Genomic DNA, 27,418 nt, shown 5'->3' on the forward strand with positions numbered 1-27,418 from the left:
TTGTTGTCATAACTGAGAGAGGGTGTGTTACTGCCATCTAGTTTGTAGAGGCAGGGATGCTGGAAACACCTGAAGGATAGCAGAATATGCCAAATGTGCCACTCATGAATCAGGATTATTTCTAACCAATTATTTTGAGAAAGTGCAGATACAGGAGAAGTTCTGAAAACAGTAGAAGTTTTGCTTTTGTGAAGGCAATTAGAAAGGGGCCTGTACCTTTGTTCTAGCTTCCCAGGTGGAGCAGTTGTAAAGAATCTGCCTGCCAATACAAGAGATTCAAGAGACTTAGTTTCGATCCCTGGGTGGGAAAAATCCCCTGGAGTGGGAAATGGCAACCCGTTCCAGTATTCTTGCCTGGGAAATCCCATGGACAGAGGAGCATGGCAGGCTACAGACCATGGGGTCAAAAAGAGTCAGACAGAACACGACTGAGCACTGCCCCTCACCTTTGTTCACCAAACATCTCCTCCTGTCATTTTCTTATGATTGCTTTCCTTTCTTCAAAGTCCCAGACCCCTTTCCTTTCCTTAGCTGCCTATATACAACTGGCCCTCTGTATCCACGGGTTCTCCATCCACCAATATGGAGGGCCAACTATAAGGGACTTGAGCATCTGCAGATGTTGGCATATGCAGGGGTCCTGCAACCAACCCCATGCAGATAAGCCTGGATCATCTGGCTTTTTCTTTAAAGATTCATTTTTATTGGAGTGTAGTTGCTTTACAATGTTGTGTTAGTTTCTTCTGCACCGCAAAGTGAATCAGCTGTGTTGTTGTTTAGTTGTGAAATTGTATACAACTCTTTTGTGACCTTATGGACTGTAGCCTGTCAGGCTCCTCTGTCTATGGAATTTTCCAGGCAAGAATACTTAAATGGGTTGCCATTTCCCTTCTGCAGGGGATCTTCTTGACCCAGGGATCAGACCCACGTATCCTGCATTATAGGTAGATGCTTTACTTCTGAGACACTGGGGAAGCCTATATATATCCCCCTTTTTGGATTTCCTTACCATTTAGGTCCCCAGAGAACACTGAGTTGAGTTCCCTGAGCTATACAAAAAGTTCTCATCAGTTATCTATTTCACCCATAGTACTGTATATATGTCAATCCTGGTCTCCCAATATAACCCATCCCCCTCTCCTCTCCCCCTTGGTATCCATATTTGTTCTTTACACCTTTGTCTCTATTTATGTTTTGTCAATGAGATCATCTATACCATTTTTCTAATTTCCACTTATATGTGTTAGTTAGTATACAATATTTGTTTTCCTCTTTCTGACTTAGTTCACTCTGTACAACACTCCCTAGGTTCATCCACATCTCTAAAAATGACCCAATTTTGTTTCTTATTCTGGATGGATAATATCCCATTGTATACATATTAACACATCTTCTTTATCCGTTCCTCCATTAATGGACATTTATGATGCTTACATGTCCTGGCTGTTTAAATAGTGCTGCAGGGAACTTTGGGGTGTGTGTCTTTTTGAAATATGATTTTCTCTGGGTGTATGCCTAGGAGTGGGATTGCTGGGTCATATGGTAGTTCCAGCTTTAGCTTTTTTCTGGAATCTCCATACTGTTCTCCATAGAAGCTGCATCAATTTAACCTTCCCACCAACAGTGATCAGAATTACCAAAATTTAAAAATCTACAAACAATAAATGCTGAAGAGGATGTGGAGAAAAAGAAATCCCCTTGCGCTGTTGGGCTACAGTCCATAGGGCATAGGGTTGTAAAAGTAGTAATGTCGGGTATCTTTTCATGTGCCTCTTGGCCATCTGTATATCTTTTGTGGAGAAATGTCTTCTTAAGTCTTTTGCTCATTTTTTGATTGGGTTGTTTATTTTTTTTTGACCTGTATGAGCTATTTATATATTTTTGAGATTAATTCTTTGTCAGTCACTTCATTTGCAAATATTTTCTCCTATTCTGAGGGCTGTCTTTTCATCATGTTTATGGCTTCCACCTGGCCTTTTGAGTCTTGCACCTTTGTGGGAGCCCCTGTAGGTATATATGTAATTAAAATAGTTTTTTTTTTCTCTACTGTTAGTGTGTTTTATGTCAGTTTATTTCTATGACCAGCTGCAGAACCAAGAATAATAGTAGAAAGGAATATTCTTTTCCCCTACTCAGACTCCACAACAAACAGTGATCTGACCCTAAATATCAGTGAGCGGTACTGAGGTGGAAAAACTCAGTTTGGGGTTTTATTCCCTTATTCACTCACTTCACAGGTATATATTATCTGACACCACCCTCTGATTGAAAGATGAGCAACTCGGTTTTTCCAGGATCACATAGCTAGGTGGTAGAGACCTAGGACTTAAACCAGTGTCTCAGGGAGAGTTCTTCACATGCATGAAAGTGGCCTCTTTCAGCCTATTACTGATACAAATGCCATCTTTGTGATCACGGTGAACAAGTTCTGGCAAGACCGATAGGACTCTGAGCCATTGCCTGGTGCCCTGGAGCTGATGGAAAGGGCAGTGATCTAAGACAGCTTGTTCAGGCTGCTGAAAGCCCCAGGCTCGGGCTCCATGAGCACAAGCTGATTCTGCGGAGGCAGGCACCGTTTCCCAGGCCTCCTGTGGGCTCCACAGTCCGTCACCGGGCCAGTCTCTCTTCGCTGAACTGTAACACCGTCTCACCACCCGGTTTTCACAGCGCCCCGGGAAGCCATATTACGGACTTTGTTGAAAAAATTATCATGTTCACACAGCTCTGTATTTGCAGTAGGCTTAGGACTCTTCAGATTTAAGCACTGGCGGTCTTTAATGCAATCTGCTATTCGACACACGTTCCATGCTCTCCCCCTCCCTCTCCTCTCTGGTCTGGGTCTGGCTTCTTGCCGCCCTCTGACTGTGGTCGTCTCAGTGCGCAGAGAACTTGCAGCTGAGCGTAACAGGTGCCATCTAATTCTCCAGATGGTAGAGTTGATAGATTTTAATAAGGGGAGTACAGTTTAATGCAAATACTCCTTTAGTTGAGGCTCATAAACTGGACTACTCAATATTATGGTCCCAAATATTAGTTCAATGCTCATGACTTACATAAATGACTCTCCTTTGGGGTTAGGTTAGGGGAAAATCAATAACAAGCAGCTGCAGATGCAGAGAGAAACTGTGTACTTACGCTCCATCATGATGTACCCCGGCTCCTACTGGCACAACCTCATACCTAGATTTTTTTTTTTTTTTTTTCCAGCTCACATTTTTTTTCCCTTTTGTCACATTTAGGGCTTCACGGTGATATGAAAAGCCACACTGGTTCCTTCATCCATTAAATGGGAAATACATATGGACAAATAGAGGAATTGCACCGTACAGTACAGCTGAAATACAATGTTATCATCATCCCACCCTGAGCATTTCTCAGGATGGTTTATGTCCCAGCAGTTAATAGTTTGCTATTGTTGGTGGACAACACAATGCTATTAGCAGCATAGAATCTGCAGGCTTACTGTTTAGATTGTCTTCATGTAGGCTAGCCAGAATTCAGATATTTGTAAATGGAATTTGAACAGTGGCCTTTCTTCACAATATAAAATTCAGATAAGTGCAACCGGTCATGGCCCAACTCTTGTTTATTAATTAAGGCTTCATAATATGACACCATTTTCGGAAGCTGTGGCTCATGCAAAGAGGAATGCTAATTATGTTCTGCATTTTCTGTAATAATGGGGGAGCGTTTTGGACAATGCAGTTGATCCAGACAATGCATCCAGATCCTAATGCAGTTTATTAACAAGAAAACTCTGAATGTTTAATGGGAGACCAATACAGCTTGAAAGGGTGGCATAAATAATATTCCTGGCCAGGCTGAAGCAGTGGCAATATGTTGCATGCTATTAACCTCAAGAGGTCTCCAAACAGCTTTTATGTGAGCCTGCTAGATATCTGTTGACCATTTCTTGATACAAAGGAGTCCAAGTGACCTGAGAAAATCTATTTGGTAATTTTGTTTGCCTACCCTTTAAACACTTGCTGAAGCTTTAAAAACAATAGATCTTTACATTTGTATGGATTTTTTTTCTCAGCTTTTCCCAAGAGAGGTCATTTTTATAATTATCATCATAGATTTCTTGTACTGACCGTGATGAAAGTCAGGAAAGGCTATCATTTTTTTCATTAAATTTTTAAAATTGAGATAAAATTCCTGTACCTGAGTATTAACTCTTTTAAAGTATACAGCCTGCTGTTTTTAGTATATTTACCAAATCGTGTGCAGCCATCACCACTTTCTTATTCCAGAAAATTTTCATCACCCCACAAAGTAACCCTGTGCCCATTATTGGTCACCACCCATTCTCCCCTCCTTCTAGCTCCTAGAAACCGCTAAACTATGCACCCCCTCCCTTTTTTTTTCACTTCTCCAGCAGATTTATTATTGAAGGAAATGGATTTTGAAGAGAAAAGACATGAGGCAGAAAGGTGTGTAATGAAAAGCAAATACAAACATAATTTATTGTGTTTTTTGTAGCCACAAAAAATTAGTGCAGAGAATACCCTGTATTAAAGCAACATAGAAGGTCAAAGATCTAGCTGTCACCTTAGGCAAGACTGCAGGTTTCAGTGTTCAGTGTTTGGAGTTTAGGCTTCAATTCTTGTGTTTGGATGAATCACCAGGTGTGTGGTACAGTCCATTCTTTTAACAGATTTGAATAGAATAATGGCCTCTTGGCTCAAGTAGAAGTAAATGAAGTGTTTGGTTTTATGTGTCGTGTAACTACTGAACTTCCCCCCCAGGACACAGTGTCAGGTGAGAAATATTTCTTGTCAAACCCATTTTTAATATGGGCTGCATTGTCCTTCTCTATATTTCTCTATCACCTGTGTAGCACACTTCACCAAGTCTATTGCATTTCCTCCAACTTACCGATACTTAAAAAAAAACAAAACCTTTTTATTTTGTATTGGAATATAGCTAATTAACAATGTGATAGTTTCAGGTGGACAGCAAAGGGACTCAGCCACACATATACATGTATCCATTCTCCCCTAAACTCCTTTCCCATCCAGGCTGCCGTGTAACATTGAGCAGAGTTCCTTGTGCTATACAGTAGGTCCTTGTTGGTTATCCATTTTAAATATAGCAGTGTGTACATGTTCATCCCAAACACCCTAAGTATCTCTTCCCCAGTTTATCAACATTTTTGATTGCAGCCTTTTAGTGGCACAAAGTTACAGAAGAACAGGTGCTGCCCTACTTCACTGGTCTCCTGATGGGGGGACTGGTGAAGCTCAGACCCAATGGGAAGCTGCCTGTGCTACCGCCTAGCTCTTTCTCTCTCTTTCTCTTTTTTTGGCGGGGCAGGAGGACATAAATTTTATTGATGGACACATGTATGTACAAGTGTGTTATAGGAAATGACACATCTGTGGGTAAGACAGGTTGCTCATGATCTAAGGAATAAACAAGAGCAATGTGAGAAGGCACCAAGGGCCCTGGGTCTGCCGTCCACCTTCCTGCTGCCTCAACCCTTCTCAAGGCTTCTCTCTCTATGGATTTGCCTCTTCTGGACATTTCATATAAATGCAATCAGATGGTATGTGGTCTTCTGTGATGGACTTCTTTCACTTAGCATAATGTTTTCAAGGTTCATCCATGTTGTAGAAAGTATCAGTACTTCATTTCTTTTATTACTGAATGATATCCCATTTCATGGTTATACTACTTTTTGTCTACCTTTTCAGAAGGAGATGGACATTTAGATTGTTTTTACATTTTGGCTATTGTGAATAATGCTGCTATGAACATTTATATGCAAATTTTTGAGTGCACTTATCCAAAGTTTTTTCCTCTAAAGTTGAATTGCTAGGTTATATGATGACTCTATGTTTAACTTCTGAGTAATTACCAGACTGTTTTCCAGCACCATTTTCCTTCCCATCAACAGTATATGAGGTTTCAAATTTCTCCGCATCTTAGGAAACACTTGTTATTGTCTATCCTTTTGATAATAACCATACAAGTAGGTGTGGAGTAGTGTCTCCTTGTAGAGTAGATTTGCATTTCCCTATTGCCTGGAAAACCACTTCAGTATTCTTGCCTTGAGAACCCCATGAACAGTATGAAAAGGCAAAAAAATAGGACACTGAAAGATGAATTCCTCAGGTCGGTAGGTGCCCAATTTGCTACTGGAGATCAGTGGAGAAATAACTGCAAAAAGAATGATGGGATGGAGCCAAAGCAAAAACAATACCCAGCTGTGGATGTGACTGGTGATAGAAGCAAAGTCCAATGCTGTAAAGAGCAATATTGCTTGGAACCTGGAATGTTAGGTCCATGAATCAAGGCAAATTGGAAGTGGTCAAACAGAGATGGCAAGAGTGAATGTCGACATTTTAGGAATCAGCAAACTAAGATGGACTGGAATGGGTGAATTTAACTCAGATGACCATTATATCTACTACTGTGGGCAGGAATCCCTTAGAAGAAATGGAGTAGCCATCGTGGTCAACAAAAGAGTCCGAAATGCAGTACTTGGATGCAATCTCAAAAACAACAGAATGATCTCTGTTTGTTTCCAAGGCAAACCATTCAATATCACAAAATCCAAGTCTATGCCCTGACCAGTAATGCTGAAGAAGCTGAAGTTGAACGGTTCTATGAAGACCTATAAGACCTTTTAGAACTAACACCGAAAAAAGATGTCCTTTTCATTACAGGGGGCTGGAAAGCAAAAGTAGGAAGTCAGGAAACACCTGGCGTAACAGGCAAATTTGGCCTTGGAGTACAGAATGAAGCAGGGCAAAGGCTAATAGAGTTTTGCCAAGAGAACACACTGGTCATAGCAAACACCCTCTTCCAACAACACAAGAAAAGACTCTACACATGGACATCACCAGATGGTCAACACTGAAATCAGATTGATTATATTCTTTGCAGCCAAAGATGGAGATGCTCTATACAGTCAGAAAAAACAAGACTGGGAGCAGACTGTGGCTCAGAACATGAACTGCTTACTGCCAAATTGAGACTTAAATTGAAGAAAGTAGGGAAAACCACTAGACCATTCAAGTATGACCTAAATTAAATCCCTTATGATTATACAGTGGAAGTGACAAATAGATTTAAGGGACTAGACCTGATAGACAGAGTGCCTGATGAACTATGGACAGAGGTTTGTGACATTGTACAGGAGACAGGGGTCAGGACCATCCCCATGGAAAAGAAATGCAAAAAAGCAAAATGGCTGTCTGAGGAGGCCTTACAGATAGCTGGGAAGAGAAGAGAAGTGAAAAGCAAAGGAGAAAAGGAAAGATATTCCCATCTGAATGCAGAGTTCCAAAAAATAGCAAGGAGAGATGAGAAAGCCTTCCTCAGCAATCAATGCAAAGAAATAGAGGAAAACAACAGAATGGGAAAGACTAGAGACCTCTTCAAGAAAATTAGAGATAGCAAGGGAACATTTCATGCAAAGATGTGCTCGATAAAGGACAGAAATAGTATGGACCTAACAGAAGCAGAAGATATTAAGAAGAGGTGGCAAGAATACACAGAAGACCTGTACAAAAAAGATCTTCATGACCCAGATAATCACGATGGGGTGATCAGTCACCGAGATCTAGACATCCTGGAATGTGACGTCAAGTGGGCCTTAGAAAGCATCACTACGAACAAAGCTAGTGGAGGTGATGGAATTCCAGTTGAGCTATTTCAAATCCTCAAAGATGATGCTGTGAAAGTGCTGCACTCAATATGCCAGCAAATCTGGAAAACTCAGCAGTGGCCACAGGACTGGAAAAGGTCAGTTTTCATTCCAATCCCAAAGAAAGGCAATGCCAAAGAATGCTCAAACTACCGCACAATTGCACTCATCTCACAGGCTAGTAAAGTAATGCTCAAAATTCTCCAAGCCAGGCTTCAGCAACACGTGAACCATGAACTTCCAGCTGTTCAAGCTGGTTTTAGAAAAGGCAGAGGAACCAGAGATCAACTTGCCAACATCTGCTGGATCATCGAAAAAGCAAGAGAGTTCCAGAAAAACATCTATTTCTGCTTTACTGACTATGCCAAAGCCTTTGACTGTGTGGATCACAAAAACTGTGGAAAATTCTTCAAGAGAATGGAATACCAGACCATCTGATCTTCCTCTTGAGAAACCTGTATGTAGGTCAGGAAGCAACAGTTAGAACTGGACATGGAACAACAGACTGGTTCCAAATAGGAAAAGGAGTATGTCAAGGCTGTATATTGTCACCCTGCTGATTTAACTTATATACAGAGTACATCATGAGAAACGCTGGGCTGGAAGAAACACAAGCTGAAATCAAGATTGCTGGGAGAAATATCAATAACCTCAGATATGCGAATGACACCACCCTTATGGCAGAAAGTGAAGAAGAACTAAAGAGCCTCTTGATGAAAATGAAAGAGGAGAGTGAAAAAGTTGGGTTAAAGCTCAACTTTCAGAAAACTAAGATCATGGCATCTGGTCCCAATTCTTCATGGCAAATAGATGGGGAAACAGTGGAAACAGTGTCAGACTTTATTTTTCTGGGCTCAAAAATCACTGCAGATGGTGATTGCAGCCATGAAATTAAAAGACGCTTACTCCTTGGAAGGAAGGTTATGACCAACCTAGATAGCATATTTAAAAGCAGAGACATTACTTTGCCAACAGATGTCTGTCTAGTCAAGGGTCATGTATGGATGTGAGTGTTGGACGGTGAAGAAAGCTGAGCACCGAAGAATTGATGCTTTTGAACTATGGTGTTGGAGAAGACTCTCGAGAGTTCCTTGGACTGCAAGAAGATCCCACCAATCCATCCTAAAGGAGATCAGTCTTGGGTGTTCATTGGAAGGACTGATGCTGAAGCTGAAACTCCAATACTTTGGCCACCTGATGTGAAGAGTTGACTCATTGGAAAAGACCCTGATGCTGGGAAGGATTGGGGGCAGGAGTAGAAGGGGACGACAGAGGATGAGATGGCTGGATGGCATCACTGACTCGATGGACATCGGTTTGTTTAAACTCCGGAAGTTGCTGATGGACAGGGAGGCCTGGCGTGCTGCGGTTCACGGGGTCGCAAAGAGTCGGACATGACTGAGTGACTGAGCTGAACTGAACTCAACTGATTGACTAATGTTGTTGAACATCTTTTTATGTGCTTGTTGGTCATTTGTATATCTTCTCTGTGGACTACCATTTTTAAAATTTCTAGTTTACAAATGAGAAAACAAAGGTACTGGGAGGAAATGAGAATTTGCCAGGGTCGCTGCATGAGGTAATAGTCCATCAGTACTGGAATATAAGTTTTCAAATACAGTGATGCAAAAGCTTAGAGGTTCAACACCTGATAATAAAATAAATTATAAACTGTTTGCGTTTACTACTGATTCTTATTTGCAAGTCACAGAAACTTATCTCTACCTGTGACTTAATGAAAGTAATGGGATTTTGCCTTATCTATCTGAAAGGTTAAGAGCTATTTCACCTTCGGGAATGCCTGGATTTAGCTGCTCAAAGACAACATCAGAGATCTAGTTTTCTCATCTTTTAGTTCTGGTTCCATCAGATTGGTGCAGAGGTAGGGTCTCTTTTTGTGTGAGTTAGATGACCACCAGAAACTCAAAGTATACCTTAGCAGCTGAGCATGCTAGCAGGATTTTTATTTAATGTACTCTTTCTTAATAGTTCCAGGCCAGATTTTAGGACTGAGTAGAATTGGACTGACTTGAATTAATGAACAGCCCTTGTATCATTCATCCATCAAATGGAAAACACTGATTGGTCACTTGTACACTCTTGATGGCAGGGCATGAAGTTAGCTCCATCCACACCATCTGGCCAGAGAGTTGGAAAGAGGAGTTACCCCAGAGGGAAGTCAGGATGCTGACTCTGGCAGGACGAGGAATGCATGCTATGACAAGCAGAACTTATAGACGTCTACAGTGCTTCTCAGTCTTTTGCTTGCAGCTTATCTTTTACTGGTTTCTTATTATCTCTGGATTTGGCTTAAAAGGCACGGAGCCTCTGAAAAGTAACTTTTGGTCTCTTAGTAGGTTTAATCAACCTATCCACATTTATTTTTTTCTGGTATTGAGGGATCATTTGTTTCAATAAATACTTATAAATTTGCTTATGTTAAAGATAATTGACTTTTCATGATAATTCTTTTTTTTTTTTTTTCTTTTTGTTGCCACAAGACAACCAGGGACCGAAATGTGCCCTCTGCTGTGGAAGCACAGAGTCTTAACCACTGGATAGCCAGGGAAGTCTCTCATCCTAATTCTTTTTTTTTTTTTTTTAAAGAAATGACTACTCTTAGGTTTGTTTTTTTTTTTTTAATATTTATTTATTTATTCACTTTATTTGACTTCACCAGGTCTTTGCCAGGGAAGTCCTCTTATCTGAAATCTTGATGGTGGTCATTTTGTGTCTAAGTTGTTTAATGTGGTTTTGGTTCAATGTTTGAGAAATGAAATATCCCTTTGAATATAAATGTAAATAAATATAACTATTTGCTTATTTATACTAGCAATCCCTGTGAAGTTATTTACCTTGCATATATTTCAGTATGTTTTATAAGGCATAACAAAAGCAGCTTCATCACAGAGTAAATCTTTTATACAGGATTAAAGCTTAACATTTGTGATAAATCTGGCATAGCTATTAAAGTATAATTTTTTTTTTCTACTTTAGTTCTTACTTAACTCTTCAACTTTAGATACCTAACTTTCCCCATTCTAAGTCATCCAGCTTCTAAAATATAGAAAAGTGGAGAGGCAGCAGACGTTACATACTATGCTTTCTTTTTTTGACCTGTAAAGTTGATGTGTATCTGATCCATTTGATAGTATTTCCCACTCTCATACCAACTCTATTTTTAGGCAAGATCCATCTAGTGCTTAGTCGCTTAATCATGTCTGATTCTTGGCGATGCTGTGGACTCTAGCCCACCAGGCTCCTCTGTCCATGGGGATTCTCCAGTAAGAATACTGGAGTGGGTTGCCATGCCCTCCTCCAGAGGATCTTCCTGACCAGTTTATGCATGCAGGAAATGAGGCATACAGAAGTTTCATAGCATTCCTCTTAGGTGGAAACCAAGGATTTGAACCTTCATAGTTTGACTTCAGAGCCCACGCTATTAACCACTTGTTTCATAGACTCCTGTAAGAATGATAATATTTGTTTGTTGTTAGAGTCATGATGCTTTTCATTTTCCTTCATGTTGAGTTCACATTGTGTGACCCTACCAAGAGGAGCCTCCCAGTTCCCTCTACCAGGGCTGGATCATGCCCAAAGAAAACTTTGTATCTTAGTTTTCCTTATTGCTGCTGCTTAGTCACTCAGTCACGTCTGATTCTTTGTGACCCCAGGGTTATAATCGAAGGTCTGTAGCCCACCAGGCTCCTCTGTCCATGGGGCCTCTCCAGGCAAGAATATTGGAGTGGGTTGCCACTTCCTCCTCCAGGGGATCTTCCCAACCTAGGGATCAAACCCAGGTCTCCTGCATTGGAGATGGATTCTTGACCGTCTGAACCACCAGAGAAGCCCGATCCATCTCGAATGCTATTAAAAAGGTTTCTAAAGTTGGATTTAGACTCAGCAGAAAAGAATGCTGTGATCAGTTAATGATGTCTGTCACAAGTCCAGGACATGAAAAAGATGATACTTGTATCATCTGTTTTCCCTCCATGCTTACATCTTCAAACTAAGTTCCAACCCTGAATATTTGCAGGACTGGGACAGTTGCCTTGATGATTCAGATCAACAGATGTCTTCTTCTCTCATTTCCCAGATAAACTGTTTTGTCTTGCCTGTACAGCTTAGTATTTGAATCCTCAAGATTGCCTTAACTATGGAGAGTTGACTTAGACATACTATTTTGATCCAAAAGTGCATTAGGTCTGAGAATGTAAACTACTAGCCCAACAAGAGTAGGCAAATAGACCGTTTATTCACCTAGAGTATGCATGTAATGCCTCAGGGGTGTATGATACTGTGCTAAGTCCTTAGGGATTGTGAAGGTGATAGGAGACAGGATCCTCAGTGTTAGAGATTTGTAGTCTAGGTATAATTAGAGAAGGAGTTAGAAGGCTTACAAATGGATCGCAAAGTGTAAGTATAAAAAAGGCTGAAGGAATAAAACAGCTTGATCATGAGGAAGGAAGAGTAGAATGATTCAGGGGAAATTGTGTAGAGGAAGTATCCTCTTTTCCTTTCTTTTTGCTTTGCTGGGTCTTCCTTGCTGCACGGGGGCTTTCTCTAGTTGTGGCCAGCAGTGGCTACTCTTTGTTGCGGTGTGCAGACTTCTCATTGTGGTGGCTTCTCTTGTTGTGGAGCGCAGGCTCTAGAGTGAGGGCTAAGCAGTTGTGGCACACACACTTAGTTGCCCCATGGCATGTGGAATCTTCCCAGAGAAGGGATTGAAACTTTGTCTCCTGCATTGGCAAGTGGGTTCTTAAGCATTAGACCACCAGGGAAGTTCTGGAAGTATTTTCTGGAGTAAAATCTTGAAGGAAGTAAATCAACCCTGAATATTCATTGGAAGAACTGATGCTGAAGTCGAAGTTCCAATTCTTTGGCCACCTGATGCAAAGAGGTGACTCTTTGGAAAAGACCCTGATGCTGGAAAAGATTGAAATCAGGAGGAGAAGGGGACAGCAGAGGATGAGATGGTTGGATGGCATCACCAACTCAATGGACGTGAGTTTGAGCAAACTCTGGGAGACGGTGAAGGACAGGGAAGACTGGAGTACTGCAGTCCATGGGGTCACAAACAATCAGACACGACTGAGCTGCTGCACTAAACTGGGCATAGACTGGTGGAAAGGATGGATGGTTGGAGTAGGGGTTAGTAGTGAAAAATGTTAAAAACTACTGGCTGAAGGACAGTATAACTCAGAGGTCTCAGTATCTCAGCTCACTGGCAAAAAGCAAACAGAAAACCAGATGTCTACTCCAGTAGAATATAAGGATAGAATATATTGGAAATATGGAAGATCTTATGCAACATTAGAAAACAAGAGAAAAATCTGGAGCTTTCACAGAAAGTGCAGGTTTTCTTACTTTTCGTTAAAAAACTGGAAGATCTTACAACATTGAGCCTAAATTCCTAGTCAGCAAAAATGGCTGAAAGTCAGTTCTTCCAGCTATTAAAATTATCTGCCAATCCAGACAGATAATTTGCCACAATCTTCACCTCTCCCTGATGGCTAAGCTTGAGGTCAAAAGTCAACTGCCGTCTAGTCTCTGCTTATGCCATTGAGATCGTTTCTTTATTATTTTGTCTCTGGTGAAGTTTTGAAAATGATAAAGAAATTTTGAAAGTCTCTGTGACAAAAAATAAGGGGCAGGGACATAGTGTTTAGTATGCAGCAAAATGTATTGGTGTCTATTTTTCTTATAACTAGATTGCCTTTGTTCATTTATTTCCATTATATTGTAGTGCAGTAGGCATTTGGGTTTCCATTCCTCGTGGGATTAGCAAAAAGTAGAGTTTAGTTAGAAGAGAATAAGGAATTCCCATCTTAAGCTGGAAGAGAAGCCATTGTTTTATGATATTTTATCTCTGCAAAGACTTGAGGGTTAAGCTTAAATGACAAACTGAACAATTTCATTTTGACCTATCTGAAAGGGTGGGTAAGGAGGGTCAGAAGTATCATTAATAGAAATGTTAATGAGCATTTAAAGAAATGAGTTAATATGGATTTGCCAAAAATGAAGTGACCAGAGTAATCTTCCTTTTTTGACTGTGTTACTAGAGTGGAAGATAAAGTCAAGTTTGAGAAATAGTGTATTTCAGCAATATATATGTATCTCAAGGTATTTCTGTGGTCAAGACTGAGAAATATGACATGGTTGATAGCACAGCCATGAATTTTGAGCTGGAAGGAGAATTTTTAAGTTATCTACAGAATTGAAAATATTTTCCACAATTTTGTTTTCTGTTAGGGAAAACAAATTAAGTTTTCCATGACTATTTGGTTATAGACAACACTGTGCTCCCTTTTAATGCTGTTTCAATAATCAAATGATTTGATTCAGGTTTTCAACTTATAAAATATATTTGAATGATAATTTAGTAACAGGATAAATGCTCCTTGATCTCATGGATAAGCTTTATTTTCTAGAGTCTCATAGTAAGTTATCTTTGCTTTCCTGTAATGGGGCTCCTGCCTCATTCACATTTTATATTGATATAGTTCTCTGACCATACGAACTATACAACAGCATTGCAGTAGAATCACTATCTGCCTCTTTTGCTGTTAGCTGGATTAGTCTTATCATAATTATGTGTTTGACATAGCTGCCCTGGCTTCTCTATCTCTTTCTTTTTTATCTCAGTTAAATATATATAAAAATGTATTAGCAGTTCAATACACTGGATTCTCTGGAGGGCTGAGCCTTATATTAAATTGTAGTTTCCTAAATATGGGGAGAGAGCAGAGGGACCTGGAACATTTCTGATGCTGAAGTTTTATTATATTGTGAGCTTTCCTTCAGCACTTTAAGGATCCATCTTTCTCAATGTAAGTGGAGAAACTGAAAGGGAAATTGTTTTCTGCATTCTCTATAATGGTTTTTATTTAAGAATGGTAAAGCAATACTTGCTTAGCCCAGACCAGCTCTGCAACAGACAGTGCTGAAAATCCCAGGGGAGATGCAGAGATGTTGCTGTGTTGGGAGGAAATAAACTTCAAAATGTTATTTCGTATATAAAGTTATTATAAGTATGTTGAAGATGGTTTGCCTAGTGTAAAGAAGGCTCAACTTGGAGTTGGTCTTGCCAGGTTTAACCCTTATATATCTAGTCACTTCTATTCTGAAACAATGTCAAGACACTATTAAGGGGGAAAGATGTGCAGGGTTCAAGGTCTCACTCCACTTGCTGTGCAAGTCAACTAGCCTTCCAGTATCTCCTTTCCTTCCTTTACAATATGAGAATAATAATAGTACTGATCTCATACATTTTAAATTAAATGAATTGACATCTTTTAGGTGCTTAGATAGAGTGCTGTGTAATATAAGATTCAGTAAATGTCAGCTATTATCATCACGTTTATTATTAAGGACTCAGCTGGTATAGGGAAAGAGAATCAGACTTCAAGTGAGGAAAGTTGGATTTTTTGCTCTAAAGCTGTTTGAACTTGGAATAGTCGACTCACTTCTTTGTCCACATCTTCTCTACTGAAAACTAACGGGAATCTCCCTACCAGGTATCCAAATCTGGGAACAAAGTAAGTTACTGAAAGCAAAAGTTTCAGACATCTGGGAAAATGTTCCCAAGTTCAAGTTCAGTCTTTTCAAAGCTATTTTTACTTGTGTTTTGCCCTAGGGACAGAGACAGGGTTTCAGGTTTTCAAAATTGATGCTGCCTATCATATCATTGGTAAATAAATTCCTATTCTCAGATTGGAAATAATTGACTTCATATCTTGATTTCTAATCCAGTTCTAATTGACTCACTTCATCCATCATCTAGTCACTAATGCAGTTTTTGGAGTGTTGACAAAACGTTTTCAGCCATCCTATCAATCTTGAGTGATATCTTGAGTGATACAACTTCTAACCCTTTGTTGTATTAGAAAGGGAGATCAACCCTTTATTGTCAGCCCCCCGACCAGAACTGGAAATGTCACTGATTGGTGCTAGATTTTGGCTTTTTTATTTTTTATAATGGCTTTGATTTTGGGGTTTTAGATCCATTCTTTACATGGGCTGCCCCATTGCTGACTCTGAAGGAATGTGTGAGGACAGAAATGGCCAGCTTTCATGTTTCCATTACTGAATTCCTAATAGCTGAGAGTTATTCCTGACTGTATCATCTATGTATCCTTCCTATTTACCACTGCTGTTTATAGCCTCATTTCCTTCCTTTGCTTTTCATAATATCTTTCGAAGTGGAAGCTAATGTGAATTTTGGTGCTTTCCAGCTCCTAATTCTTGTGTCTAACGCCATCAGATTGAATTAATTTGAATTATTAAGCATGAAGTACATATTACCATGGAGCTTATTCCAGATGTATTATTGTTAGTTTAATTGTTATGGCTAATCATTGATTGTGGTTTTCCTGGGTGCTTGAAATAATAACAATAATAATACTCTTTTTTATAATGCCTTTCATGTGAGAATTGTGAAAAGCCTGCATCCTGGAACCACTTATTGTAAAATTGTCATTATCCATGTATTCTCATTTGGCTGAAGTTTGAGGAGGAATATGCCAGTGTATGATTTAAAAAGCCAAGAGAAATTTATATTCATGAATCATACTTTTTTTTTTCTTTGCAATTTACCAGCACGGAAAAGCAGGAAGAGAGGGAATTTAGCCCACTGAGATATTATTTCCAGAGAGCAATCCTGTACCTTTTATAATAATTCTGTAGCCTTTATGTTGGTTTAGTGTAAGCTCTGCCTTCATAGGTTTCAATTTTAAATGGTGCTCAGATTTTTGCGTTCTGCTTTGTCTAGTAGAGTAAGGCATTTTGGCTCAGTATGTGTGTGTGTGTGTGTGTGTGTGTGTGTGTGTGTTTAAGGCCTTAAAAGACATAAAATTTCTTTGGATGCTCCTCAATGCTTACATCACATTTTGAAAAGTTCAAAATGAGTGAGAACAGTAGCATAATATATCTGAACTTAAATTTATATTTGCATACACAGAAGGTTAATCATTAGGAACAGGAGGCCTATGAAAGTACAGTTTGGTTTCCTGATGCTCCAAATGTCTCGATAGTGAAGGAGACGGAAGGTAAGTTCCAATGGTTCCAAGCCTACCTATTTCTTATAGGCTGAATGGATACTTGGGAGGTCTAACTTTTTGAGCAGTTGAAATTAATTACTCCTATAAAACAATAGCTTCATCGAAACAATTATGACAGGTTTTTAATGGAATCCTGATGAGTTTTGTTAAATCAACACTTAACCCTAAGGACAAGAATCATCTTTATGTGTTACTGCATCACCTCCCAACAGTAGTTCAGGCAACTTGGATTTCCTAAGAAAGTTTTCAGTTTGGCTTCAGTGATACATGGAGAATGTCCACCATCTGACTGCTGTCAAGGGGCTCAAGGGAAATGAATTGCGGGACGTTCCGTTACATGGATTCTTAATGCTGTTCCTTTCCATGGGAGAAATGAGGCCTTGGACTCATGCCATGAAAAATGAGTACTCTTCTTACCACTCAGCATGCATTCCTCTGGAAAGCTGGGAGGTCACAATATGAAAAAGTGTAAGGGGGTTTTTCTCCATCATGGCAGCACTCTGGAATACCCGCTGGAAGCTTTAAAACCCTCCAATGCCTGAGTCCCACCCCCAGAGATTCTAATCTAATTGGTCAGGGACAGAGACTGGCCACTGAGAGGTTTAGAAATTTCCCAGGTGATTCTAATTGTTGGGCACATCAAACATGACTAGTTTTCAGCAAGGCTCATATTCAGAATACATAGCAACTGGTCCAGCACTGTGCTCTTGCTGTTTACCAGGCACTGTTCTAAATGTTTTACAGATATCAATCCATTTGATCATCACAATATCCACATGACTGAGCATTCATCAATTCATACATTTTTTTTTTTCAATATTTATTTGGCTGTGCTAGATCTTAGTTGTGGCATGTACTATTTAGTTCTTTGACCAGGGATCAAACCTGGGCCCCCTGCTTTGGGAGCTCAGAATCTTAGCCACTGGACCATCAGGGAAGACCCAATTCATACACTTACTTATTGAAGACATACTTAGAGGGTGCAGGCAGTGGACCAGGCAGTGTATTGGTTGCTGAAGTGGAGAGTCAGGGAATACTTTCAGTCTTAATGACATTTGAGCTGACATTTGAAGACTGAGGAGAAGTTAAGCAGGTAAAGATGGGAGGAAGGGCACTGCAGAGAGGGAGGATGGCTTTTGCAAACATACTGTGCTAGGAAGGAGGATGGCTAGTTTAAGGAACTAAAAACAACGACAAGAAAACAGTACTTCTGGAGCAGAGGGAGCCGGGAGGAACATGAGACAAGATGAGATGTCGAGGTTGGCAGGTTTGGTAAAGGCTTCTGGCCTTTATTTTGAAACCACATGGAAGCTGTGATCTCATTTGTATTTTCCTAGAAGGTCTCCCCATTTGCAGTAGGAAAACAGATAAGAGAGAACCAAGAGAGGATGCGTTGTGATGACGTAGAGGGACATTGCTGTAGAAGGGGACAGAAATGAGAATGACTTGGCCTAAGATAATGCAGGGAAAGAGAGGTGGGATACTTGGTTTTTAGATGATAAAATCCTTTGCATTCAAAGGGGAGGAAAATGATGGCACTCTCCAACTTTACAATTATTTGCTATCGTTACCCTCAGTTTTCAGATAAGCTGATGAGAATTAGTGTTGTTACTGTTTAGTCGCTCAGTTGTGTCTGACTCTTTGCAAGCCTATAGACTGTAGCCCACCAGGCTCCTCTGTCTGTGGGATTTCCCAGGCAAGAATACTGGAGTGGGTTGCCATTTCCTACTCCAGGGGTGTCTTCTGCACCCAGGGATGAAACCTGAGTCTCCTGTGACCCTGTGTTGCAAGTATATTCTTTACTACAGAGCCACTGAGGGAGCCGAGAATTAGGGTAGTGCCTCTCAAACTTTAGTGTGTATAGGGATCACCTGATGATATTCTTAAAATACAGATTCTGACTCAGTAGATCTGCAGTGAGGCCTGTGATTCTGCCTCCTAAGCTCCAAATGATGCTGATGCTGCTGGTCCATGGACCACACTTTGAGAATCAAGGGTTAGAGAAGTGAGATAATCTGAAGATGTGGTGGAGTGGAGCCTTCACTTTTAACCATATTTGCCCATTGCCAAAGCCCATGATCTTAATTAATCATAAATGCTATGGCTCCCAAAAGGTGGAGTTGTTGGAATAAAAAGTCATTTGGAAACAACCTGGGGCAGTTGTACACCAGGTTAAGAAATTTGGATTTTATCTGCAGGCAATTGGCAACCATTGAAAATGTGTAAGCAGAGAAGGGTCCAATCAGAAAGCTTATATTATGGTTTCTGGATGTATTTCTTATGAGTATTTTGTTTGTTCTTTTCAGCGTAGATCTCTTAGGTCAAATTGAAGTGCAATTAAAGAAAAAAAAAATAGGGCTCTGAACTTTGTAAGTAATAGGGATGGTTTATTAGATCATCTACTCCGTAATGAGGGCAATAATTGGCTCTTATTTAGTGTTTCCTGCCCAGTCATCCCAAGGCACTTTACTAATAAGCATCATCTTTCTTTCAGAGCTGAAGCAGCCTTGGAGAGAGGCTCAGGGACTTGATGTACTGGGGCTGGCCGCTGGGCATGTGTTCATTTCTGTGACATCTAGATTCTTTTCCCACAGTTCAGGTATATACCTGAACATTTGACGTAACTGCTTGACACTGGTATCAGTATTTTCTCCTGTGTCCCAGGGACTGCTATCCTAATAAGAAACTAAATGATATGTAAGAAGTGTCAAAATATAGAAAATGCTGTGTGCTTTATCTGCTACTTGGAAAGATATAAGGCCCAGAAGGGCTCTGAGAAGTCCCAGAGTAAAACAATTTGTTTAACTCTGTGTCATTTAGTGATTTTCTAAACTAATTTGACCTTAGAATTGCCACAACTCTTTTCTCCCTCTCAACTCTAGACATTGCATTCAACAGTTGTTCTGTCTGATGGGGATAATGAAATGCTGTTGTGTATGCAGAGATAATCACAGCCTTTGAATTCATCAATATCAGTTGCTGGGCCTCTGTTCTTTTGTTTAGTGACTGACAGATTTGGAGTTTTGGCATCTAGGGCCACAGTATAGCACAGTTTTTATTTTGCTTTAGTTAAGCCAGGTCCTCTTACAGCTGTTAAAACTACATGTCCCTTCTTCAATGTGGTACACATATACAATGGAATATTACTCAACCATTAAAAATAATGAAATAATGCCATTTGCAGCAACATGGATGGACCTAGAGAGTGTCATATTGAGTGAAGTAAGTCAGCGGAGGAGAAATATTGCATGACATCCCTTAAATGTGACATCTAAAAAGGAAGGAAACAAATGAACTTACAAAACAGAAACAGACTCACAGAGAATGAGCTTATGGTTATCAGAGTCAGGGGGGTAAAGATGGGGATAAAGGATAGTTAGGGAGTTTGGGAAGGACATGTGCACACTGCTATATTTAAAATGGATAACCAACAAGGACCTACTGTAGAGCACACAGAACCCTGCTCAGTGTTACGTGGCAGCCTGGATGGGAGGGGGGTTTGGGGGAGGATGGATACGTGTATATGTAAGGCTGAGTCCCTTCAGTGTTCACCTGAAACTATCACAACATAGTTTGTTAATCAGCTATACCCCAGTACAAAATAAGAAGCAAAAATAAAATAAAATAAAATAAACCTACATGCCCCTACTTCAGTGGTCTGCTTGAAGGACAGTCACCGACTTACTTTCCATGTTTCCCTGTTTTCTGGAAAGAGTGAGTGGTGCTTTTGTTTCTTTTCTTTGTTTCCACATGTTTAATTCTATTTTGGCAGCCATAGAATCTTCCTTCCCACTCTGTTTCAAGTAAAATATTCCAGGAATAGGATCATTGCCAGACATGACATTTACATTGAGCTATTTTTTTTTATGTTAAATATAAAACATGATACTTGAATAGTTTTTTTAAAATCTGAGTTAATTTGCTAATTTGAAAGTGAACTAAATTTGTCTTTTTGCCTAAAGGAACTAAGGATCTAGCATAAGATAAAGAAAGCCTTTCTTTTTTTTTTTTTTTTTATTTTCTTAAATCAGACTATAAATAGTTAGCATTCATATGAAACCAGAAAACTTTGGCTAAATGTTTCAAGATGTTGGTGGAATAACATACATACTAGATATAGTACCACAGTAAGAATGAAAATAACTATGATATCATAGAAATATAGAAAATTGGACTTTGAAAGTTATTGGATATTTTAAAAGGTGAATTTATAGTTACTGAATAGATTGTCTCAATGATACCAGAGTTTCCTGTCTTCAACGTGTCTACTGTCTTCAGCTCTCATTGAGCTGGTTTCTAATAGAAAGCTATAGCATCTTTAGTTTAGAAAAAAGCCTTCATACTTTGGTAGGCAGAACTGGCTGGAAAGTGCCTTGGAAATACAGATGCCCAGACTTCTTTTCAAGAGATTCTAACAACTTGAGATTCTCCAGTTCTGAGATACCCATGATTCACACAAACAATTTGTTAGAAATGCAAATTCCAAGCCACAGCCTTCAACAACTGTATACCTTTGTGCAAGATATGCAGTGCGCAACCCGCAGTACCGTTTGGTTGGCCCTGCCTCACCCTCCGAGACTCTGCCTTAATAGGCCCATCTGGGATTTCAGGAATGCATATTTTTTTGGCCTTTATTCTTTTAATTTTATTTTTATTTTAATGTTATTGAAATGTAGTTGATTTACAATGTGTTAGTTTTTGCTGTGTGTGTGTGTGAATATGGAAAAATATATATATACATATATATTCTTTTTCACAATGGTTTATTATAGGATATTGAATGTAGTTCCCTGTGTGATACAATAGGATCTTGTTGTTTACTTGTTCTATATGTAATAGCTTGCATTTGCTAATCCTAAACTTCTTCATCATCCCTCCCACAAGTCTGTTCTCTATGTCTGAGAGTGAATAAGTTCATTTATGTCATATTTTAATCTCGATACATAAGTGATATCATATGGTTTTTGTGTTTGTCTTTCTGACTTAATTCACTTAGCATGATAATCTCCAGGTCCATCCATGTTGCTGCAAATGGCATTATTTCATTCTCTTTTTACGGCTGAGTAATATTCCATCTTCTTTTTCCATTCATCTGTCAATGGACATTTAGGTTGCTTCCATGTCTTGGTTATTGTAAGTAGTCCTGCTATGAATATAGCAGTGCATGTGCTTTTTTGAATTGTAGTTTTGTCCAGATATATGATCAGGAGTGTATTTGCTGGATCATATGGCAACTCTATTTTTAGTTTTGTGAGGACATGCCATAGTATTTTCCATAGTGGCTGCACCAGTTTAGGAATGTGTATTTCTAATAAGCACTGCACATGATTCTGATGCCACTGATTCAAGAATCATATTTTGAGAATCATAGCTCTAGAAATGTAGTTTGAAATACGTTCTATGCATGGACTATTAAATGGGGCCATAGGCTATGCATTCAGATAAAGATTTAAGCAGATTAACTTAGGTTGGCAATGCTTTTTTTGACAGAGCCATCCCATGTTGCTATATAGGCTCAGGCACTCCCAAGCTGCAGACAAATGAGTCAGCAAATCTCTTTCTTTCATGGCTTTGCAGTAGAAAAGCCATAGCATTCATGATGCTACTACTGGGTGTTGAAGCCGAGAGAAGCACAGGGTCTTTGGCTGTTAGCAGGTCAAATAGATTCTCTTTGGCTTTAACTCTAAGGGATACCATTGCTGCTACAAACGTGAGTGTGATCCTGAGAGGAAACCAATAGGCTTTAAATACTAAGGACCAGATACTGAACATTGCAAGGAAATGTGGCTCTACTACTACCAGTCACTCTTGGATTAACATGCCCAGGATGTGAGGTATAACATGGTGATGAATACTTTCCTTTGTGTCCAACTAATTGTTTTTTAGATTAGATTTAAATCTAATCTGGGTGATTTAGATTAAATCACCCAGATTTTACATCTAGAACAGCAATTATTATTATTATTTTTTAACTTCTTACTTTGTATTGGGTTTCCCTCGTGGCTCAGATGGTAAAGCGTCTGCCCGCAATGCGGGAGACCCAGGTTCGATCCCTGGGTTGGGAAGATCCCTTGGAGAAGGAAATGACAACCCACTCCAGTATTCTTGCCCAGAAAATCCCATGGACAGAGGACCCTGGTAGGCTACAGCCATGGGGTTGCAAAGAGTCGGACACTACTGAGTGACTTCACTTTTGTACTAGAGTATAGCCAATTAACAATGCGATTGTTTCAGGTGGACAGAAAAGGGACTCAGCCATACATATGCATATATTCATTCTACTCCCCTCCCATCCAAGGTGCCTAGAACAGTAATTCTTAAAGTGTGGTTCATAGGACATGAGACCTTTTTAGGGTAACTGCGAAGTCAAAACTATATTGCCATAATACTGTGTTGTTATTTGTCTTTTTTACTATGTTGACATTTGCACTGATGCTGCAAAAGCAATGGTGGGTAAAGTGTAGCATGGATCAAGGCATGGCACAAAACTGTGCTTTTGGTCTTTTATTTTTTGCAACCATAAGTTATGGTTAAAAAAAAGCCAGTGTCTTCTAAAAATATCCTTGATGAAGCAGTAAAATGTATTAATTTACTTAGATTTTGATTTTCAAAAACACATCTCTTTTATCATCTATGTGCTGATATAGGAAACATACATGAAGCATTGCTGCTGCATAATGAAGTATAGTTTTTGAGGAAAAAGCACTTGTATGACTGTTTCGGTTGTAAGCGGAGCTCATTGCTTTTATATGGAACAGTATTTTTTACTTGAAAGAATGATTGCCAGATTAGATATGGTTGTTCATACTTCAATATTGTCAGACATTTTTTTAAAAAAATACGTAAAGTGAGCCTGTCGCTTTAACTCAAGTCATTGGACAGTATTTGTTGCCAATGATCAAATTCAAGCTTTAAAGCAAAAATTAGAATTTTGGAAAACTTGTATCTGCCACCATGAAGTTGACAGCTTCCCAACACTTAAAGACTTATCTGATGAGATCTATGGCAATATTAACAAATGTGATTCTTTTTTACATCATATAATGAGATGTGTCAACGTTTGGAAGATCTGCATAATTCAGTGAGCCAATAAATTCGACTAGAGCAATGCTTGCTTTTACAAATTTCTACATGGGGAAAGAATCCATTCAAAGTGCAACAGAGGCCATGGATTTTCACATAATAGAGTACTAAAAGTTTATTGATACAGTTTCAGATTCCACACTGCAACTAACTCTTAAAGAAACTACCATTTGTCGAATTTTCATGCAGTATCAATGAAAAGGCTATTGAAATACTCCTTTTGGGGAAAGAGGGAGGGGCAAGGAAATGGCAGAGGATTAAAAGGTACAAATTATGATGTATAAAATAAACTATAAAAATCTATTGTACAGCATAATGAATATAGCCAGTATTTTATAATAACTATACATGGAGTATAATCTATAAAAGTTTTGAATCACTATTTTGTACATCTGAAACTAATGTAATATTGTAAATCAGCTACACTTCAATTAAAAAAAAAATAGTTCTCTTGTATTTTCTTGACATACATCAATCCAAAACAATAGGTCATGACACAATGTAGAAGCAGATATGAAAATCCACCAGCTTTCTGTAAAGCTGAACATTTAAAAGATTTTCAAAATTCTGAAACAGTATCACTCTTCTCACTAGGTTTTTCATTTTAGAAAGTATGTTATACAGGTTAACATACAATGAGTTTGTTATTATTAGTTTTATTATTTTTTTTTAATTTTTTGCTGTGCTGAGTCTTCACTGCTGCACGGGCTTTTCTCTGGTTGTGGCGCGTGTGGGCTACTCTTGCTGTGGTGTCCGGACCTCTCACTGCGGTTGCTTCTCTTGTTGTGGAGCACAGGCTATAAGGCATGAGCTCCAGCAGTTGTGGCCCACTGCTCTAGAGCACAGGCTCAGTTGTGGCGGGGCATGGGGTTAACTGCTCCGTGCATGTGGGATCTTCCTGGATCAGGGATTGAACCATGTCTCCTGCACTGGGGGGCGGGTTCTTTACCACTGAGCCACCAAGGAAGCCCTGAATTAATTATTATTTTAAAATAAATTAGCAGTGTTTTGAAATATTGTCATTTAATTCCTAACATGGCAAATATTCTTAGATATAACCTACATAAACAAAAGCTCTTTGGGGCCTTTAACAGGTTTTTGAGAGTGTCAATGGATCTTGAGACCAAAATGTTTGGGAACTGCTGGCCTAGGAAAACATTAAGTAAAGTCATTTCACAGAATGTTCTGCCTTGAGATCTTCAACAAAAATTGAGCAGCCAAGTACAAAAGGTGACATAAAGCAAGAAGAGTTTTGTACATAAATAAGTTAAGAAATGCTATTAGCTACAGCCCCGTATGGAGAATCATGGTTCATAATAGCACATTAAAGTTTCACCTTGAACTTTGTTCAACTCTCACTCTTTCCTATCCTTACTTGAACATGAATATATATATATATACTGTTCCTTTGCCAACGAGTGTTATCATTTTAAATATTTTCTGGCATGATACTTTAGAAAGTGATATGTCATTATTCATTGACTTCTAAAATACAGAGTTTTAATTTAAGGGTCAGTCACGTTTTCCTTCAGAGTAGCTTCCAGACAGTAACCTCTCTAGTCATACCATCAGGGGTGGAGGGTTGTGTGGTAAGGTTTGGCAACCTCAGACTGTTTCACAACATTTTGGCTTTTTAGTTTCATAAGCTCAGGTTGTTTATCTGGCTTTGAAAGACAGGCAAACTCATGTAAACGTATGATGATATGAATGTGTTCATGGGCTTACATTAATGGCCTTGTGAAGAGGATTTTTGCTCGAGGACAGAAGGCAATTAACTCAGCAGACTGTGCCTTTGCTTGAAATGAATGTCCTTTTGGTAGGACCTGATTTGTCCTTTCTGAGTCAATGGTTACTCAGTCATACATGCTATCTGATTTGGTTTCCTTAGAGGAATTGCCCATTATCAAGGCTGTGGAAATAAGCAAAGCCAGTTTTATCACATGTTTCTCGTAGTAAATGGTGATCTACTGGAATTCTAGTTTAGGAACTGGTTTGCTGATTATAATGCCTTAGTTCCTAGGACAAAATTGTTTTAAGGTAAACCTTGCTAGTGGTTGTATTTGCACTTCTAGGTATCTATACTAAGGAATAAACGATGTAACATTAAAATGTACTTATAAAGATGCTTTCTATAGCATTTTTAAAAAAAAATTATTTATTTTTTTGAGAAGTATAGAACAAAATACAATTATTGCAGGGCAATTGCTCTACGATACTGTGTTGGCCTCTGCCATACATAGATATGAATCAGCCACAGACATACATATGTCCTGTCCCTCCTGTACCCCCCCTCCCATCTCCCACCCCATCCCACCCCTGCATAAGTTGTCACAGAACACCGGGTTGAGTTGGGTTGTAGCATTATTTTTAAACACCAGAGTTGAAAACAACAGTTGACAAATGTGGAAACAAAGAAAAACTATAGTATATTTACAAAATAAAATGCCATATGGACAATAAAAGTTTGGTTTTGAAGAATATTTAAAGATATGGGATCATGTCTCTTCATTCTTGACAACTATGGGTGCTATTGTAAATAATGTTTTTCAGTGTGATAAGGTAAAAATGTTATGTCATTCTTACACTAAGGAGATATTCAACAGGGAAGACAAAGAGCAGTAATTGGCATTTCCAGACTTGATTCTAACTGCAATATTGTAGGCAGAACTTTAGCCACACTAAGTACAGATGGGCTGACTCTGATTACTGACACCTGACACCTACCAGGATCTGAAAGAAAATTCTAGAGCCCAGAGAAGTGATTTGAGTCAAATTAAAAATAACCAGGAAAATCCTATGGTAGTCAGATTTAGCCGTTTATAATTCATCCTTGGCTAGATTGAATAAATACTACATTAAGGTCATCTCCATCCATCTGGAAAACCCTCATATAAACATCAAAGAGACTGAGAGGCAGAGAGAGAATGTGTTCCTGTCAGTCTCCCACGTGTCAGAGACTTTGTCATTATAAAGTTCTAGTAGATCATAGAATTATCTGTCAAGTGATTAAAATTGTCATCATGGTTCCTACTTCTTATATTCTTTCCTCAGAGCGTATACACAAAAGGTTTGCAGAATGCCTGTGGGCTTTTTTGGAGCCACTAAAGGGACTTGTTGCCTGTTTCCATTCCCTGCCACTCACCACAGATGTGCCAGTCATGCCTACCTTAATCTTTTGTCATAGTCACACTGAAACCGGGTAGAATATTGAAGGAACTGTCAAAAATGTAGCCATGTGAAAAGAATCAGAAGGCAGTATTGTAATTCAAAGAGTTTGCTTCCGTCTTGGGCTCCTGTCTGCATGGAACAGGTTGGATGTCTAATTTCAGCAATGCAATTAATTCTTGGACAAGATGAGAAAAGATGTAACGGCCGCATTTGTATACATTTGGATGTTGCTTCACTATTCATGTACTTATTTTCTTTGCAATTTCACCTGAAAGCATCTTCTGAGGGCTTTTTGTTGTTGTTGTTGTTGTTTTTTATCTTTTGAGTGATGGAAATGGACAAAAACAGAATTCAGCAAAATGTAAATGAATCAAGAAAATGGAATGCAAGAATATATTGTACAGATCCGGAATGGAAATAGAGATATTTGTTCTTCCTTCTTTTGAGCAGAATC

General features: G+C 39.1%; 1 protein-coding gene across 19 annotated transcripts in view; it reads left to right on the forward strand.

Moving 5' to 3' along the window:
* The window catches only part of FHIT (fragile histidine triad diadenosine triphosphatase), a 1,651,033-nt gene that overhangs the window by 659,653 nt on the left and 963,962 nt on the right, over positions 1-27,418 (forward strand). The window contains exon 1 of one of the 19 annotated variants that reach the window (XM_081524690.1): positions 10,156-10,224. The exons of the other annotated variants lie outside the window; for them this stretch is intronic. The gene's annotated coding sequence lies outside the window, so the exon portion shown is untranslated. Of the gene's footprint in view, positions 1-10,155; positions 10,225-27,418 lie in introns of those variants that run through there. 19 annotated transcript variants of the gene reach the window in all.

Source organism: Giraffa tippelskirchi, chromosome 9 (genome assembly GCF_054371585.1).
Source record: "Giraffa tippelskirchi isolate mGirTip1 chromosome 9, T2T-mGirTip1v1.2.pri, whole genome shotgun sequence".
NCBI classification, from domain to species: domain Eukaryota; kingdom Metazoa; phylum Chordata; class Mammalia; order Artiodactyla; family Giraffidae; genus Giraffa; species Giraffa tippelskirchi.